The following is an 18,962-nucleotide window of genomic DNA, read 5'->3' on the forward strand; positions in this document are numbered from 1 at the left end:
ATGATCGCCTGTGTCGCTCGATGTTTCTCCGCTATGATCGCCCGTGTCGCCCGGTGTTTCTCCGCTATGATCGCCCGTGTCGCCCGGTGTTTCTCCGCTATGATCGCCCGTGTCGCCCAGTGTTTCTCCGCTATGATCGCCCGTGTCGCCCGGTGTTTCTCTGCTATGATCTCCCGTGTCGCCCGGTGTTTCTCCGCTATGACCGCCCCCCCCCACAGGGCGATGTGAGCCACATTCCTGTGTCATGGGGGAAATTGTCATCTTCATAAGAAAAGCAGGAAACTGACAAGTTATTGGGGGGAGGGCAAAGAAAGTTTTTGGGCTCAGAAATACAGGAAGGAAAAGGAAGCGATCAGGTGGTAGAACACGCGGCATCAGGCGCCAATCACCGGAAGAGGAGACGGGCACCAGCGCCCACCAGTGACATGAGGAAGAACGTGACCTCCGAGCGTTCATGTGTTCTCTATGGGGAGAGCGGAGAAAGCTGCTGTCAAACACCTCGGAGAACAAAAGGATGGGGCAGATGTATTCAACATGTCCGATCCTTCTCTTCCTTGACGCGGGAGAGTGGGGATTCCCCATACACATCAGTCAGCTGATCCCATCAATATCAACAGCTCCGGCCGACATTAACCCCGTAATGCCTGCACCCGCTCCTTGATATAATAGTAATATAATAATGTGGCCTCTCATTCTCCTAGCAGCCAATCACAGCACAGCTTTCATTTTACCGGAGCTGTGTGAAAAATAAAAGCTGAGCTCTGATTGGTCGCTATGGGCAACGAAGGCCTTGTGTATAAATGAGGCCTAGTGGCTTCTGCAGGCATTTTATTTTACTCACGGAGAATCAATTTTCTGTCACATGTGAGACATTACAGACACCAATTACGTTCTTCTTAGACATTAGCATTTCAGGGACGGACATATCATTGGTGCAACCTGTGCGGCCACACAGGGGCCCAAGAGGTGAGGGGGCCCATTTCTACCCCCAAATCAGGTGCAATTTTGCATTTTTAGGAGCTCTTGGGCTGCTAAGGGCCCATATATTGTTCTTTCGCAGGGGCCCTTTTCCGTCTGTGCCCGCCAGTGTAGCATTTAATCGGGGGGCGTCCATTGGTGCAACAACTCCTGATCGAGGGGTGCCGACAGGTCGCCACAAAAACCAACGGCCATTTCAGCACTCCTACTGCAATATTGATCCTGTAACGTGGACTAAATATATATATATTTAAAAAATATATATATAGGAAAAGTAAACAATTTTTAGTATTGTCACATCCATAAAAGTCCGATCTATCAAAATTACGTAACAAATAAGGTAAATACTGTAAAGCAAAAAAACCCATCAAAACGCCTGAATTGCCTTATTTTGGTCATCGTTCCTCAAAAAAAAATACAGTAAAAAGCGTCCATATGTAAACCCAAATGGTAGCAATAAAATTCTCTGCTTGCCACGCAAAAAAAAAAAAATAGCGTTTGTACGGCCATCTATGTCACCAGAAAAGAAAGTTCTGGCTCTCAAAAGAAGCAAAAACGAAAAATAGCCACTGCAGGAAAGGGTTAAGTTCCTCTTCCCATACAGTGTATATGGTTCTAGTCATTTGTGTGTATTCACTATCAGTGCACTGGATGCTGATGACCCCTCTGTATATACACACTGGGGGGACCTCCTGTTACAGCGGGGGTCTCCACTGTGTTCTGTGAGGGTCTGTAATAGGAAACAACATGCCTGACATTCCTCTGGGCTGAGTAACAATGTCACCCCTCTCCTCTGACATCAGGCGGACTACACCCAGCAATCGTTTCCTACTGCAGATCCTGACAAGGGTTAATAATCAGAGTGTGTTCACACTACTGCTACTACCCTACTACAGAAAACATGTTAAAGGGGTTTTAATGGCCTTTACTAGATGACTTATGGGTCGGATAGTTCCTCACTCCCAAAATGGTGGGATCCCCACCGATCAGCTGATTGACGAAGACACAGCGCATCATATATGGAAGAGCGCCATCCGTAGGCAGTGGTCGTGAATGGTACAGCAGTTTTCTCTCGTTCACTTGTATGGGACAGAACTTGCAATACCATTTATGGCCACTAAGCTGTGTATGGAGTTGTGCCCCTACAGTCAGCTGATCAGTGATGGAGCCAAGAGTCAGATCCGGACTGATCACAAATTATTGACCTATCACAATGTCACGGCTGATAAGATAGGTATGTTTAAAGAGGAACTGTCAAAAGTGGCCAGTTTTATTATTATTCCTGCTGCTTCTCTGAGCATTCAGTATTTTTTTTTCTAAATCTGTCATATGGTTCCAGAGATATGGGCCTTTTTATTCAGGGCTACATTTTATTGTCTTTATTATGGGGCGCGTCTCACAGGATCTTTGGGGGCGTGACTCACGGGATCCTCGGGGTGTGACTCACGGGATCCTCGGGTGTGGCTTATGGGATCCTCAGGGCATGGCTAACAGGACCCTTGGGGTGTGGCTAACAGGATCCTCAGGGGCGTGACTCACAGGGTTATAGGGGTGTGGCTCACAAGGTCATTGGGGGCATGGCTCACAGGGTCCTTGGGGGCGTGGCTCATAGGATCCTCATGGGCCTGACTCACAGGACCTTTGGGGTGTGGCTCACGGGATGCTCGGATGTGGCTCACAGGATCCCCAGGGGCGTGGCTCACTGGATCCCCAGGGGTGTGGCTCACTGGATCCCCAGGGGCGTGGCTCACTGGATCCCCAGGGGTGTGGCTCACTGGATCCTCACTGTGTGGCTCATAGGATCCTCATGGGCATGTCTCACAGGTCATTGGGGGCGTGTCTTTAGGCTCTTATATATTAATACCCTGTGTTTGTAGAACATGAATGAGTTGGAGCTAAACTGTTGTCTGTTTCCCAGGGCAACCAGCAGAATTTTGAATGCAGCTCTGGATGTGAATGGAGAAAATAACATAACATGACTTAGAAACTAAAAAAACAATGAAGTAAATCACTCAATGAATTTCTATCAAAAGTGGAATTACCCTTTAAAATATTAATTATATTGAAAGTAACATTGGAGCAGCTGTTGAAGCAACCAATCAGATCCTCTTACATTGTGGGGCCAAATATAAGCTGGTTTCTGATTGGATGGAATGTGTCTTCTGGTATAATGAAAAGGAAACACCTGATTGGCTGTCACAGGCAGCACCATTATGTCCTGGTGCTGGTCCCTATTGTGTGACTGACATACAGTAAATGGTTTAGCTTGTTCCCCACTGGATTGTATTCGGCTGGAGGAGCAGATGTCGGCTGTGTACTGTCTTGTGTAATAGAAGAGTATCGGCCAAGTGACCTGTTACCGTACAAGCTTCCTTCTCCTACATCTGCTCTATATAATAGTGACACCGTCCACAAAACCTAGTGATACTCTGTATAATATACTGTACGTGTCAAAGGTGATATAGAAACCAGCAGTACATATATCATTATATACAGAAGATGCCCAGGTTATACCAGCTGTACATATATAATTATATACAGGAGAGGCCCAGGTTATACCAGCTGTACATATATCATTATATACAGAAGATGCCCAGGTTATACCAGCTGTACATATATAATTATATACAGGAGATGTCCAGGTTATACCAGCTGTACATATATCATTATATACAGAAGATGCCCAGGTTATACCAGCTGTACATATATAATTATATACAGGAGAGGCCCAGGTTATACCAGCTGTACATATATCATTATATACAGGAGATGCCCAGGTTATACCAGCTGTACATATATCATTATATACAGAAGATGCCCAGGTTATACCAGCTGTACATATATAATTATGTCCAGGAATTGCCCAGGTTATAGCAGCTGTACATATATAATTATATACAGAAGATGCCCAGGTTATACCAGCTGTACATATATAATTATATACAGAACGTACCCAGGTTATACCAGCTGTACATATACAATTATATACAGGAGATACCCAGGTTATAGCAGCTGTACATATGTAATTATATACAGGAGATGCCCAGGTTATACCAGCTGTACATATATAATTATATACAGGAGATGCCCAGGTTATACCAGCTGTACATATATAATTATATACAGGAGATGCCCAGGTTATACCAGCTGTACATATATAATTATATACAGGAGATACCCAGGTTATAGCAGCTGTACATATATAATTATATACAGGAGATGCCCAGGTTATACCAGCTGTACATATCTAATTATATACAGGAGATGGCCAGGTTATACCAGCTGGACATATAAAATTATGTCCAGGAATTGCCCAGGTTATAGCAGCTGTACATATATAATTATATACAGGAGATGCCCAGGTTATACCAGCTGTACATATATAATTATAAACAGGAGATGCCCAGGTTATACCAGCTGTACATATATAATTATATACAGGAGATGCCCAGGTTATACCAGCTGTACATATATAATAATATGCAGGAAATGCCCAGGTTATACCAGCTGTACATATATAATTATATACAGGAGATGCTCAGGTTATACCAGCTGTACATATATAATTATATACAGGAGAGGCCCAGGTTATACCAGCTGTACATATATAATAATATGCAGGAAATGCCCAGGTTATACCAGCTGTACATATATAATTATATACAGGAGATGCCCAGGTTATACCAGCTGTACATATATAATTATATACAGGAGATACCCAGGTTATACCAGCTGTACATATATAATTATATACAGGAGATGCCCAGGTTATACCAGCACGTCTGTATACCACTGTTAGGGCTGTATGTGACAACAGATTTGTTGACTATTTCCATTATTACCCTTTCTGGGTCTCCCCAGTATTGCTCTGCACCCCTGTCCTTTCCTTTCTACATTGCTCACAGACGTGGTTGGATTGCTCCCCGAGATGTCAGACACGTTTCCCCTGTGTGGCCTTGTCATCAGATGCTGCACAGGACCAGGGCGATACCCACATGAGGAATGGAAACTTTCTAAGTATTTATAATTTGTATAGAGGGAAACTTCCAGGAGCCGGGGGCTGGTGAAGACAGATTGCGGGAGCTCATTCCTGGGCACCTCAGTGGGAACACATGGGTGCAGGGAAACCCAAGCTTTTTACTCTCAGGTGCTCGTAGATCAAGCAGTCATGTCAATGTGACATCTGATGGAGGAGCCGCAGTAAGAGGTCAGAGCAGAGGCTGTGCATCGCTATGAAGCAGGGGGGAGACAAAATAGTGGTTTCATAGCTTCTAAAAATGGCTGAATATTTGCCAATATTTAGGGTTGACAATCCCAGGACATTCTGTAGTGTGGCACACTAACTACCCCTCCAAAAAATGTTCCCCTAACCTTGTCCAATTTTACTTGCCACACCCCACACTTCCTCCAAAGCCCAATTTCCTACCTCTAAAAGTTTGTTTGGCTCCATCTGATAATTATACACACAAGAACCCCCCTGGGCTGGTGATTATATCCTTTTTACAAGGGGAGAAGGGTTCACTGCGTCCAATACTGCTTTCCCGAGTCCTATAGCTGTAATTGATACACACCATGAACTGGTGGCATGGGGCCAGCAAGATACAGCACACGGAATAGCAGAGCTGGATATTCTGGTTAGCTCCGGAAACTGTGGAGCTGGCTCTGTTGGACAGCACATGGAACAGTGTGAACAACAGAGCTGGATATGCTAGTCGGCATTTGGAAAAGCGTGTAACAGTGGAGCTGGTTATACTGGGCGGCACTTGGAAAAGCGTGGAACAGTGGAGCTGGTTATACTGGGCGGCACTTGGAATAGTGTGAACAGTGGAGCTGGTTATACTGGGTGGCACTTGGAACAGTGTGAACAGTGGAGCTGGTTATACTGGGCGGCACTTGGAACAGTGTGAACAGTGGAGCTGGTTATACTGGGCGGCACTTGGAACAGTGTGAACAGTGGAGCTGGTTATACTGGGCGGCACTTGGAACAGTGTGAACAGTGGAGCTGGTTATACTGGGTGGCACTTGGAACTGTGTGAACAGTGGAGCTTTTTATACTGGGCAGCACTTGGAACTGTGTGAACAGTGGAGCTGGTTATACTGGGCAGCACTTGGAACTGTGTGAACAGTGGAGCTGGATATACTGGGCAGCACTTGAAACTGTGTGAACAGTGGAGCTGGCTATACTGGGCAGCACTTGGAACTGTGTGAACAGTGGAGCTGGTTATACTGGGCAGCACTTGGAACTGTGTGAACAGTGGAGCTGGTTATACTGGGCGGCACTTGGGACAGTGTGAACAGTGGAGCTGGTTATACTGGGCAGCACTTAGAACTGTGTGAACAGTGGAGCTGGTTATACTGGGCGGCACTTGGGACAGTGTGAACAGTGGAGCTGGTTATACTGGGCAGCACTTAGAACTGTGTGAACAGTGGAGCTCGTTATACTGGGCGGCACTTGGAATTGTGTGAATAGTGGAGCTGATTATACTGGGAAGCACTTGGAACTGTGTGAACAGTGAAGCTGGTTATACTGGGTGGCACTTGGAACTGTGTGAACAGTGGAGCTGGTTACGTTGGATGGAATTTGGAATAGCATGAACAGTGGTGCTGGCTATGCTGGGCGAGACTTGGAACAGTGTGGAACAGTGGAGCTGGATACGCTGGACAGAACATGGAACAGTGGAGCTGGCTATAGTGGGCATACTTGTGATGGCATGAACTGCGCAGCTGGTGATGCTGAAAGGCACTTAGAACAATACAGAGCTTAGTATGTTGGATGGATCCTTGGCTGTGGAATTGGAAAGCGGAGTTTGCACACATTTTGGAATAGCAGAGTTGAGTATGCAAACTGTCACCTTTGGAACAGCCGATCTAAGTATGTAGAGTTGTAGAGAGTCACCGTGGAACAGCAGAGCCGAGTATGCAATCAGGCACCTTAGGAAAAGCAGGATTTGCAGAGCTGTGTTTAGCAGATGGCACAGAGTGCAAAAGTAAAAGGAACATGTTAACGACATGGAAGACCAACTACCTGAATACTCATGTGGCGTGCTGCAGCCTGAGCCTAGTCATGTAAGTCGAAGAGTAACGAAACAGACACATCCGCCTGCTAGAGAAGGAGGATGTGGAGCCCGGCACTGGAGCAGAGTCAAGTGGATAACAATGGAGGGTGACCAAGGTCCCTTCTCGATAGCTATAAAAATGGCTGTCAGTGGCTGCTCCTTCCTGTCCCCAATTAAGAAATAGGAATAGAGAGAGACAAGTGAAATACCGTGTAGACTAAGAGATGGACACTTAGGTGGTAACTGACCACCAAAACGCGTTTCAGGGTTGTCCCTTATCCGAGTAGTCACAGCTGCTGCAGCCTGATGAGGGGAGTAGTCGTTCTCTGCACATTACTTGTATTATCCTAATGTGCACATTATAAACAGTATATGATTATCACTTCCTGCCGCCGGTCGTATCACGCAGCACAGGCGGGTGACGGGCAGCGGAGACGTCAGGGCTTGGTGTCCTTGTATGAGGTCACAAAAATGACCCCCTCTTTATACTGTCAGATTTAATGAGTCACACTCCTGTCCCTGATAAAATGCTTCTACGTGTCTTTCTCAGAGATCATTTTCATCATGTCAGAAGGGTTATGGGAAAACATGTAATGCTGTCCCTCACATATCGCGTATTGATGGGAACCGCAATCATGTTTTTCCAAAGTAAATTTATTTTTATGAGAACTTAAAATGCTACAAGCTAAAAGATGCAAGCGAAGATATCAAGAAACCATACTGAGAAACGCCTGTCACATATCACCGTGATCCTTCCAGATCAGATTCATGGTCTTGTACATAGGGGGCAGTATTATAGTAGTTATATTCTTGTACATAGGAGCAGTATTATAGTAGTTATAGTCTTGTACATAGGAGCAGTATTATAGTAGTTATATTCTTGTACATAGGAGCAGTATTATAGTAGTTATATTCTTGTACATAGGGGGCAGTATTATAGTAGTTATATTCTTGTACATAGGGGGCAGTATTATAGTAGTTATATTCTTGTATATAGGGTGCAGTGTTATAGTAGTTATATTCTTGTACACAGAGGGCAGTATTATAGTAGTTATATTCTTTTACATAGGGGCAGTATTATAGTAGTTATATTCTTGTACATAGGGGTAGTATTATAGTAGTTATATTCTTGTACATGGGTGCAGTATTATAGTAGTTATATTCTTGTACATAGAGGGCAGTATTATAGTAGTTATATTCTTGTACATAGGAGCAGTATTATAGTAGTTATATTCTTATACATAGGAGCAGTATTATAGTAGTTATATTCTTGTACATAGGGACAGTATTATAGTAGTTATATTCTTGTACATAGGGGCAGTATTATAGTAGTTATATACTTGTACATAGGAGCAGTATTATAGTAGTTATATACTTGTACATAGGGGCAGTATTATAGTAGTTATATTCTTGTACATAGGGAGCAGTATTATAGTAGTTATATTCTTGTACATAGGAGTAGTATTATAGTAGTTATATTCTTGTACATAGGAGCAGTATTATAGTAGTAATATTCTTGTACATAGGGGCAGTATTATAGTAGTTTTATTCTTGTACATAGGGAGCAGTATTATAGTAGTTATATTGTTGTACATAGGGAGCAGTATTATAGTAGTTATATTCTTGTACATAGGGAGCAGTATTATAGTAGTTATATTCTTGTACATAGGGGCAGTATTATAGTAGTTATATCCTTGTACATAGGAGCAGTATTATAGTAGTAATATTCTTGTACATAGGGGCAGTATTATAGTAGTTTTATTCTTGTACATAGGGGCAGTATTATAGTAGTTATATTTTTGTACATAGGAGTAGTATTATAGTAGTTATATTCTTGTACATAGGGGCAGTATTATAGTAGTTATATTCTTATACATAGGGGGCAGTATTATAGTAGTTATATTCTTGTACATAGGGGGCAGTATTATAGTAGTTATATTCTTGTAGATAGGGAGCAGTATTATAGTAGTTATATTCTTGTATATAGGGAGCAGTATTATAGTAGTTATATTCTTGTACATAGGGGGCAGTATTATAGTAGTTATATTCCTTGTTCATAGGAGCAGTATTATAGTAGTTATATTCTTGTACATAGGGAGCAGTATTATAGTAGTTATATTCTTGTACATAGGGGGCAGTATTATAGTAGTTATATTCTTGTACATAGGAGCAGTATTATAGTAGTTATATTCTTGTACATAGGGGCAGTATCATAGTAGTTATATTCTTGTACATAGGAGCAGTATTATAGTAGTTATATTCTTGTATATAGGGTGCAGTGTTATAGTAGTTATATTCTTGTACACAGAGGGCAGTATTATAGTAGTTATATTCTTTTACATAGGGGCAGTATTATAGTAGTTATATTCTTGTACATAGGGGTAGTATTATAGTAGTTATATTCTTGTACATGGGTGCAGTATTATAGTAGTTATATTCTTGTACATAGAGGGCAGTATTATAGTAGTTATATTCTTGTACATAGGAGCAGTATTATAGTAGTTATATTCTTATACATAGGAGTAGTATTATAGTAGTTATATTCTTGTACATAGGGACAGTATTATAGTAGTTATATTCTTGTACATAGGGGCAGTATTATAGTAGTTATATACTTGTACATAGGAGCAGTATTATAGTAGTTATATACTTGTACATAGGGGCAGTATTATAGTAGTTATATTCTTGTACATAGGGAGCAGTATTATAGTAGTTATATTCTTGTACATAGGAGTAGTATTATAGTAGTTATATTCTTGTACATAGGAGCAGTATTATAGTAGTAATATTCTTGTACATAGGGGCAGTATTATAGTAGTTTTATTCTTGTACATAGGGAGCAGTATTATAGTAGTTATATTGTTGTACATAGGGAGCAGTATTATAGTAGTTATATTCTTGTACATAGGGAGCAGTATTATAGTAGTTATATTCTTGTACATAGGGGCAGTATTATAGTAGTTATATCCTTGTACATAGGAGCAGTATTATAGTAGTAATATTCTTGTACATAGGGGCAGTATTATAGTAGTTTTATTCTTGTACATAGGGGCAGTATTATAGTAGTTATATTTTTGTACATAGGAGTAGTATTATAGTAGTTATATTCTTGTACATAGGGGCAGTATTATAGTAGTTATATTCTTATACATAGGGGGCAGTATTATAGTAGTTATATTCTTGTACATAGGGGGCAGTATTATAGTAGTTATATTCTTGTAGATAGGGAGCAGTATTATAGTAGTTATATTCTTGTAGATAGGGAGCAGTATTATAGTAGTTATATTCTTGTATATAGGGAGCAGTATTATAGTAGTTATATTCTTGTACATAGGGGGCAGTATTATAGTAGTTATATTCCTTGTTCATAGGAGCAGTATTATAGTAGTTATATTCTTGTACATAGGGAGCAGTATTATAGTAGTTATATTCTTGTACATAGGGGGCAGTATTATAGTAGTTATATTCTTGTACATAGGAGCAGTATTATAGTAGTTATATTCTTGTATATAGGAGCAGTATTATAGTAGTTATATTCTTGTACATAGGAGCAGTATTATAGTAGTTATATTCTTGTATATAGGAGCAGTATTATAGTAGATATATTCTTGTACATAGGGGAGCAGTATTATAGTAGTTATATTCTTGTATATAGGTGCAGTATTATAGTAGATATATTCTTGTACATAGGGGAGCAGTATTATAGTAGTTATATTCTTGTACATAGGGGCAGTATTATAGTAGTTATATTCTTGTACATAGGAGCAGTATTATAGTAGTTATATTCTTGTATATAGGAGCAGTATTATAGTAGTTATATTCTTGTACGTAGGAGCAGTATTATAGTAGTTATATTCTTGTACATAGGAGCAGTATTATAGTAGTTATATTCTTGTACATAGGGGCAGTATTATAGTAGTTATATTCTTGTACATAGGAGCAGTATTATAGTAGTTATATTCTTGTACATAGGGGGCAGTATTATAGTAGTTATATTCTTGTACATAGGGAGCAGTATTATAGTAGTTATATTCTTGTACATAGGGGGCAGTATTATAATAGTTATATTCTTGTACATAGGGGCAGTATTATAGTAGTTATATTCTTGTAGATAGGGAGCAGTATTATAGTAGTTATATTCTTGTAGATAGGGAGCAGTATTATAGTAGTTATATTCTTGTATATAGGGAGCAGTATTATAGTAGTTATATTCTTGTACATAGGGGGCAGTATTATAGTAGTTATATTCCTTGTTCATAGGAGCAGTATTATAGTAGTTATATTCTTGTACATAGGGAGCAGTATTATAGTAGTTATATTCTTGTACATAGGGGGCAGTATTATAGTAGTTATATTCTTGTACATAGGAGCAGTATTATAGTAGTTATATTCTTGTATATAGGAGCAGTATTATAGTAGTTATATTCTTGTACATAGGAGCAGTATTATAGTAGTTATATTCTTGTATATAGGAGCAGTATTATAGTAGATATATTCTTGTACATAGGGGAGCAGTATTATAGTAGTTATATTCTTGTATATAGGTGCAGTATTATAGTAGATATATTCTTGTACATAGGGGAGCAGTATTATAGTAGTTATATTCTTGTACATAGGGGCAGTATTATAGTAGTTATATTCTTGTACATAGGAGCAGTATTATAGTAGTTATATTCTTGTATATAGGAGCAGTATTATAGTAGTTATATTCTTGTACGTAGGAGCAGTATTATAGTAGTTATATTCTTGTACATAGGAGCAGTATTATAGTAGTTATATTCTTGTACATAGGGGCAGTATTATAGTAGTTATATTCTTGTACATAGGAGCAGTATTATAGTAGTTATATTCTTGTACATAGGGGGCAGTATTATAGTAGTTATATTCCTTGTTCATAGGAGCAGTATTATAGTAGTTATATTCTTGTACATAGGGAGCAGTATTATAGTAGTTATATTCTTGTACATAGGGGGCAGTATTATAGTAGTTATATTCTTGTACATAGGAGCAGTATTATAGTAGTTATATTCTTGTATATAGGAGCAGTATTATAGTAGTTATATTCTTGTACATAGGAGCAGTATTATAGTAGTTATATTCTTGTATATAGGAGCAGTATTATAGTAGATATATTCTTGTACATAGGGGAGCAGTATTATAGTAGTTATATTCTTGTATATAGGTGCAGTATTATAGTAGATATATTCTTGTACATAGGGGAGCAGTATTATAGTAGTTATATTCTTGTACATAGGGGCAGTATTATAGTAGTTATATTCTTGTACATAGGAGCAGTATTATAGTAGTTATATTCTTGTATATAGGAGCAGTATTATAGTAGTTATATTCTTGTACGTAGGAGCAGTATTATAGTAGTTATATTCTTGTACATAGGAGCAGTATTATAGTAGTTATATTCTTGTACATAGGGGCAGTATTATAGTAGTTATATTCTTGTACATAGGAGCAGTATTATAGTAGTTATATTCTTGTACATAGGGGGCAGTATTATAGTAGTTATATTCTTGTACATAGGGAGCAGTATTATAGTAGTTATATTCTTGTACATAGGGGGCAGTATTATAATAGTTATATTCTTGTACATAGGGGCAGTATTATAGTAGTTATATTCTTGTACATAGGAGCAGTATTATAGTAGTTATATTCTTGTACATAGGAGGCAGTATTATAGTAGTTATATTCATGTACATAGGGGCAGTATTATAGTAGTTATATTCTTGCACATAGGGGCAGTATTATAGTAGTTATACTCTTGTACATAGGAGCAGTATTATAGTAGTTATATTCTTGTACATAGGGGGCAGTATTATAGTATATATATATTCTTGTACATAGGGGCAGTATTATAGTAGTTATATTCTTGTACATAGTGGCAGTATTATAGTAGTTATATTCTTGTACATAGGGGGCAGTATTATAGTAGTTATATTCTTGTATATAGGAGCAGTATTATAGTAGTTATATTCTTGTACATAGGAGCGGTATTATAGTAGTTATATTCTTGTACATAGGAGCAGTATTATAGTAGTTATATTCTTGTACATAGGGGACAGTATTATAGTAGTTATATTCTTGTACATAGGAGCAGTATTATAGTACTTATATTGTTGTACATAATGGCAGTATTATAGTAGTTATATTCTTGTACATAGGAGCAGTATTATAGTAGTTATATTCTTGTACATAGGAGCAGTATTATAGTAGTTATATTCTTGTACATAGGGGGCAGTATTATAGTAGTTATATTCTTGTACATAGGGAGCAGTATTATAGTAGTTATATTCTTGTACATAGGGGGCAGTATTATAATAGTTATATTCTTGTACATAGGGGCAGTATTATAGTAGTTATATTCTTGTACATAGGAGCAGTATTATAGTAGTTATATTCTTGTACATAGGAGGCAGTATTATAGTAGTTATATTCATGTACATAGGGGCAGTATTATAGTAGTTATATTCTTGCACATAGGGGCAGTATTATAGTAGTTATACTCTTGTACATAGGAGCAGTATTATAGTAGTTATATTCTTGTACATAGGGGGCAGTATTATAGTATATATATATTCTTGTACATAGGGGCAGTATTATAGTAGTTATATTCTTGTACATAGTGGCAGTATTATAGTAGTTATATTCTTGTACATAGGGGGCAGTATTATAGTAGTTATATTCTTGTATATAGGAGCAGTATTATAGTAGTTATATTCTTGTACATAGGAGCGGTATTATAGTAGTTATATTCTTGTACATAGGAGCAGTATTATAGTAGTTATATTCTTGTACATAGGGGACAGTATTATAGTAGTTATATTCTTGTACATAGGAGCAGTATTATAGTACTTATATTGTTGTACATAATGGCAGTATTATAGTAGTTATATTCTTGTACATAGGAGCAGTATTATAGTAGTTATATTCTTGTACATAGGAGCAGTATTATAGTAGTTATATTCTTGTACATAGGGGGCAGTATTATAGTAGTTATATTCTTGTACATAGGGGGCAGTATTATAGTAGTTATATTCTTGTACTTAGGGGGCTGTATTATAGTAGTTTGGCTTTCCCTTGCATAGTGTCTGAAGCTTTGGAGGACCTAACATCAACCTGTACAACATGACCACCCACTGAATTGAGCGGAGACCCCGTAGGTCCTCTGTTCTCCGGTGCCTGTTGGCAGTTTCCCCACATCGCTCTCATATTAAACACTCATGGCTCCTTCAGGTTGATTCCACCAATGTGGAAGGTGTCGGGCAGTAGATGGATCTAGGACTTCTTAGTAAACTTGGAATAATTAACCTGTTAAACACTCTGCCCTTTCGGAAACATTCAGCACCTCCTGGATCAGAAATTGTACAATTGTAGACCCGAAGCATTGTCCATTTCCTAATTTCCTACTTGTGTGATGTCACTGCCCAGGAGGTGAAGTTCAGCCGATGTCTATAAGGTTGTGGTGTCCTATAATATGTCTGATTCAATGAGAGATGCCCTCTTTGTACAGGAAGGTAAAACACCCATATTACTGCTTAGTCGGACTTGGTTTAAAGCAGAACTCCACCCAAAAGTGTTCAGCCCCTCCACTTACACTATTATTTACACTGGAAACCTATTTGGCTTAGCTTCTAGTAAATCTGGATAAAATATGTTACATACTGCTGGTTGTCATTAGCCAGAGGATCCCTGCTCTACATGCAGATCCCTTACAGTGCCTAATAACAGTGCCGTACATTGGCCAAATAATGCTGCCATATAACAGGCTAAATAACAGTGCTATACTGTGTCACTACCATCATATGGTCTGCAAAATAATTTACTACCATATGCAATATCTGTATAACAATACCACACAATGTCTAAGCAAATAATAGCTTAAATAATGTAACCATACAGTGCATAAATAATACCACCATACTCAAATAGAAACTCCATACATTAATCAAATAAAACCTCCATACAGTGCATAAATAATATCACCATACCATGCTCAAATATAAACTACATGCATTAATCAAATAATACCTCCATAAAGTGCATAAATAATACCACCATACAATGCTCAAATAGAAGCTTCATGGATTAATCAAATAATACCACCGTACAGTTCTGAAATAATACAACCATACAGTGCTCAAATAAAAGCACCATGCTTTGATCAAATAATACCACCATACTGTGCATAATAATACCCCCATACAGTGCTCAAATAGAAACACCATACATTAATAAAATAAATACCACCATGCAGAGATGAAATTAAACTACCAAAAATATCTGGTTAAATAATACCACCATGGTTTGGTTAAATAATACCCTCATACAGAGCTTAAAAAGACTGACATTCAGTTGTTAAAAAAAGACCACCATACGGCTCTCAACTATAACCATCAAAGCTGCAATAAGTTTATCATACAGTAAATAAGACCACCATAAAGAGCTTAAAAAGCCCACCATACAATGCTCACATAAAAGCTCCTCACATACCAGTGGTGTGCAGTGTAATACAGCATAATACTGCTACTAGTATTGGGAGAATGGACGTCAGTTCAGTCCCTTCAGTAAGGACAGGTGATGTGTGACCCCACAAGTCCTACACCCCCAGGGTCTCCTCTCTCCATAGATTCCAACGTCATACCGCCATTCTCTTCTCAAAAAGAGAACACGCACTGCAGTATGTACTGCTGTATACAGTATATACACTGACAGTACCGGGCGTATGCTGCTTCGGGATTGTCCTCTTAAATACTTACTACATTGTAAATCTGATCCCAAAAACTGTCCACGTGCCCACAATGACAGCTGGAGTGCCCACATTCACTATTCAAGTCAGACTGCCCGATAAACACTATCAGAGTGCCCCATAAACACTATCAGAGTGCCCCATAAACACTATCAGAGCGCCCCAGAAACACTATCAGAGCGCCCCAGAAACACTATCAGAGCGCCCCAGAAACATTATCAGAGCGCCCCAGAAACACTATCAGAGTGCCCCAGAAACACTACCAGAGCTCCCCATAAACACTATCAGAGCGCCCCATACACACTATCAGAGCGCCCCATAAACACTATCAGAGCGCCCCATAAACACTATCAGAGCGCCCCATAAACACTATCAGAGTGCGCCATAAACACTACCAGTGTGCCCCATAAACACTATAAGAGAGCCTCATAAACACTACCAGAGCGCCCCATAAACACTATCAGAGCGCCCCATAAACACTATCAGAGCGCCCCATAAACACTATCAGAGCGCCCCATAAACACTATCAGAGCGCCCCATAAACACTATCAGAGTGCGCCATAAACACTACCAGTGTGCCCCATAAACACTATAAGAGAGCCTCATAAACACTACCAGAGCGCCCCATAAACACTATCAGAGCGCCCCATAAACACTATCAGAGCGCCCCATAAACACTATCAGAGCGTCCCAGAAACACTACCAGTGTGCCCCATAAACACTATAAGAGAGCCTCATAAACGCTACCAGAGCGCCCCATAAACACTATCAGAGCTCCCCATAAACACTATCAGACCTCCCCATAAACACTATCAGAGCGCCCCATACACACTATCAGAGCGCCCCATAAACACTATCAGAGCGCCCCAGAAACACTACCAGTGTGCCCCATAAACACTATAAGAAAGCCTCATAAACACTACCAGAGTGCCCCATAAACACTATCAGAGCGCCCCATAAACACTATCAGAGCGCCCCAGAAACACTACCAGTGTGCCCCATAAACACTATAAGAAAGCCTCATAAACACTACCAGAGCGCCCCATAAACACTATCAGAGCGCCCCATAAACACTATAAGAGAGCCTCATAAACACTACCAGAGCGCCCCATAAACACTATCAGAGCGCCCCATAAACACTATCAGAGCGCCCCAGAAACACTACCAGTGTGCCCCATAAACACTATAAGAAAGCCTCATAAACACTACCAGAGCGCCCCATAAACACTATCAGAGCGCCCCAGAAACACTACCAGTGTGCCCCATAAACACTATAAGAAAGCCTCATAAACACTACCAGAGCGCCCCATAAACACTACCAGAGCGCCCCATAAACACTATCAGAGCGCCCCAGAAACACTACCAGTGTGCCCCATAAACACTATAAGAAAGCCTCATAAACACTACCAGAGCGCCCCATAAACACTATCTGAGCGCCCCATAAACACTATCAGAGCGCCCCATAAACACTATAAGAGAGCCTCATAAACACTACCAGAGCGCCCCATAAACACTATCAGAGCGCCCCATAAACACTATCAGAGCGCCCCAGAAACACTACCAGTGTGCCCCATAAACACTATAAGAAAGCCTCATAAACACTACCAGAGCGCCCCATAAACACTATCAGAGCGCCCCATAAACACTATCAGAGCGCCCCATAAACACTATCAGAACGCCCCATAAACACTATCAGAGCGCCCCAGAAACACTACCAGAGCGCCCCATAAACACTATCAGAGCGCCCCATAAACACTATCAGAACGCCCCATAAACATTATCAGGGTGCCCCATTAGCGATGCCAGTCGGCGTGCCCCATTAGCAAAAGTGCCATCCAGAGAGTACTCCATAAACACTGCCATAGTGCCTCATAACCAGTGTTAGCTTAGTACCCACAAACACTTCATGAGTTCCCCTATAAGCAGTGCCAAGAGTGTTTCTGAGTGCTGTCACCCAGAGCTGAGGAATAAACCACCAGACAAAGTGCCCACACAGAGTGTCAGTTCAGTGACATCCAGAGGGCTCCCCCATAAACAGTGTCACATTCCTTTTCTGTCACAGGGATTGGCCAGTCTCTTCTCCTGAAATACTCTGTGCTACTGTGAGAAGAGGTAACCCAGGTGGGACTCCTCTGCTGGCTGGAATGTGTGACATGGGGGACCATTAGTTTGATCCAGGAATTGTGAGCACTTACTGTGCACGGTCCCTGCGGATCAGCCCTGAGGGGGTCCAGTATCTATAGACCCCCTACAATGTGCATAGACCCCCAGCGTGATACAGTCCCAGATCAGAAGCCTAAACTGTATGGGCAGGAGGCTCCATGGCAGCAGGTAGGGCTGCACTCACCTGTGCGCTGCTGATGGGGGTCCTGACTGTGTGGGGGGCTGTGCTCCGGCCGTGTAGTGAGGACTGCAGGCAGGGGCTGTGGCACAGCTTATCTGGGGAGGAGAGGAGAGGAGAGGAGAGGAGAGGAGGGGGCAGGAAAGCGAGGAACACAGAATTTACAGGAAGTTTTCACAAGGAAACTACAGAGGATGCGGAGCAAAGACTCCATGTGTAATGCTGGGACTGGGAGGGGAGGATGAGACCCCAGGGGGGGCGACCCAACCGCTGCCCTGATTACATACAGCGGGGACCCCATTACTACACTGAGACGTAAGCGCTATGGTGGGGTCTGTGGGCGATGAGGACACCCAGCATATCCCTAACAACCCTACTAATAATCCCTACTAATAATCCCTACTAATGATAATAACTCACATCCCTACTAATGATCCCTACTAATAATCCCTACTAATGATCCCTACTAATGATAATAACTCACATCCCTACTAATGATCCCTACTAATAATCCCTACTAATGATAATAACTCACATCCCTACTAATGATCCCTACTAATAATCCCTACTAATAATCCCTACTAATAATCCCTACTAATGATCCCTACTAATGATAATAACTCACACCTCTACTAATAATCCCTACTAATGATCCCTACTAATGATCCCTACTAATGATCCCTACTAATAATCCCTACTAATGATCCCTACTAATGATAATAACTCACACCCCTACTAATAATCCCTACTAATAATCCCTACTAATGATCCCTACTAATAATCCCTACTCACACCCCTACTAATAATCCCTACAAATGATCCCTACTAA

General features: G+C 40.4%; 1 protein-coding gene across 1 annotated transcript in view; it reads right to left on the minus strand.

Moving 5' to 3' along the window:
- PEAR1 (platelet endothelial aggregation receptor 1) overlaps positions 1–18,286 on the minus strand; it is a 174,387-nt gene extending 156,101 nt beyond the window's left edge. The window contains exon 1 of the mRNA XM_073639448.1: positions 18,140–18,286. The gene's annotated coding sequence lies outside the window, so the exon portion shown is untranslated. The remainder of the gene's footprint in view (positions 1–18,139) is intronic.
- Positions 18,287–18,962: the final 676 nt, after the last annotated feature.

This window comes from Phyllobates terribilis, unplaced genomic scaffold (genome assembly GCF_046119375.1).
Source record: "Phyllobates terribilis strain yellow unplaced genomic scaffold, ASM4611937v1 Scaffold_7__3_contigs__length_470593459, whole genome shotgun sequence".
NCBI lineage: Eukaryota > Metazoa > Chordata > Amphibia > Anura > Dendrobatidae > Phyllobates > Phyllobates terribilis.